General features: G+C 37.4%; 1 protein-coding gene across 1 annotated transcript in view; it reads left to right on the forward strand.

Annotated features, from left to right (window-relative positions):
- The window catches only part of Macf1 (microtubule actin crosslinking factor 1), a 389588-nt gene that overhangs the window by 103768 nt on the left and 284155 nt on the right, over positions 1 to 1665 (forward strand). The gene's annotated exons all lie outside the window — the stretch shown is intronic.

Here is a 1665-nt window from a genome sequence, read left to right on the forward strand (position 1 = left end):
AGGGATATTTATGGAGATTAAATGAAGTAGCATTGTTTCCTTTCCAAGCAAATCCATCCTTGGACATCAGCCCAAGAGCTTCTCTGCTTTTGTCCAGGGTGTCTTTCACAAGGGTGTGTATTTTTTTTTTAATTGAATGAGTAAATGAAGCATTCTGTTTCATAAGAGAGCCCCTATTTTTTAACTGAACAAATGAAGCACCCTGTTTCACAAGAGAAGGGAACCCAGCTTAGTCCCACTGGACTGTGTCATATATTTTTCCTCTCCAGTATTTATTCCCTTCAAAAAACTCTTGTTACATTTCTTTGCATGTCACATGCCAAGAAAAGTTCTTTTTGACACCATGTCCCTCTTACTGCAAATCCCTTGAAAGAGTTGCTCCACTTGTTGTCACTGAGTCCCCTCTTCCATTTGCTCTTCCATTACTCTGATCAGGCCCTTTCTCCACTGTGCCATCAACGCTACCCTTCTTAAAGTCCTTAGTGACCTCCTCTAATTTGAATGATCAATATCAGTCCTCACCTTGACAAATAGATGCTGTGGGTGTGGCTAATTACTACTTCCCAGGACTCTTCCCTTACCTGGCTCCAAGGGCAGCATGCTCTTTTGGTTCTCCTTTATTCCTGGCTCCTCTTTTTAAAGTCTTTTGCTCTTCTGTTCTCCCTCTTCCACATCTCATGTTGGAGCGTTTCCAGGACTTAATCCTTGAACTTGATCTTTTCTCCCTCCATGTTTATTCTCTAAATGACATCATATAGTCTCTGGCTTTCAAGTTTCTGCATTCAGTTGTCTATTCACTATTCCACTTGAACATCTAGTAGGCATTTCAACCTTAATATATTCAAAGGAGGGTGAATTTCTTTACATCTCCACCCCTTTACAATGAACAATGAACCACAACTACCAACAAACCTGTAGCTTCTACTTCTCTGGCAGTTTTCCTGTCTCAGGGAGTAGCAGTTTTGCCCTTTCAGTTTCTCAGGCCAAGACCCTGGGGCTGTTTTTTTTCATTCCCTCCTTTCTTCACATCTAGTTTATCAAGCAAATTGTGACAACTCTTTCTTATAGGCAGGAGATATGCCCAGTAATGAAATACAGAGTAGCACACAGTTTTGGATGATGCTGGATTTAAAAGCTCCTATTGTATTAGTTCTTCCATCAAGAAACATTTAGTATCTTTCTGGGCAATAGGTTAAAATATTTGTTTTTTTAATAAAGAAGAAAGAGTACATGAAGTTATCAGAAAGAAGTGATCGGGAGATATGGGAGGAGTTGGAGGGGAGGGAGTGGGCATGGATTTGATCAAAACTTAACCTTATATGCTTATATCCCTGCATGAAATTCTCAATAAATGATTTTTTTAAACAAAGAAAAAAAATTCAATAAGAAAATAGAAAAAAGTTGTATTTTATTAGAAAAAAGGAACAGTAGATAGGATATCATTCTGTAGCTTAGGCTGGCCTGAAACTCATGATCCTCCTGCCTCCACCTCTTGTGTACTGGGATTGCAGGTGTGCACCAACATGCTTGACAAATTTGTTTTAAAATTTCTAAAATTAATTAATAAGAAATTTAAAAATATTATTTATTTATTTATTTATTTATTTATTTTTATTTTATGTGTATGAGTGTTTTGCCTGCATGTATTTAAGTAAGTGCATCATA

This window comes from Nannospalax galili, unplaced genomic scaffold, assembly GCF_000622305.1.
Source record: "Nannospalax galili isolate Female #2095 unplaced genomic scaffold, S.galili_v1.0 scaffold944, whole genome shotgun sequence".
NCBI classification, from domain to species: domain Eukaryota; kingdom Metazoa; phylum Chordata; class Mammalia; order Rodentia; family Spalacidae; genus Nannospalax; species Nannospalax galili.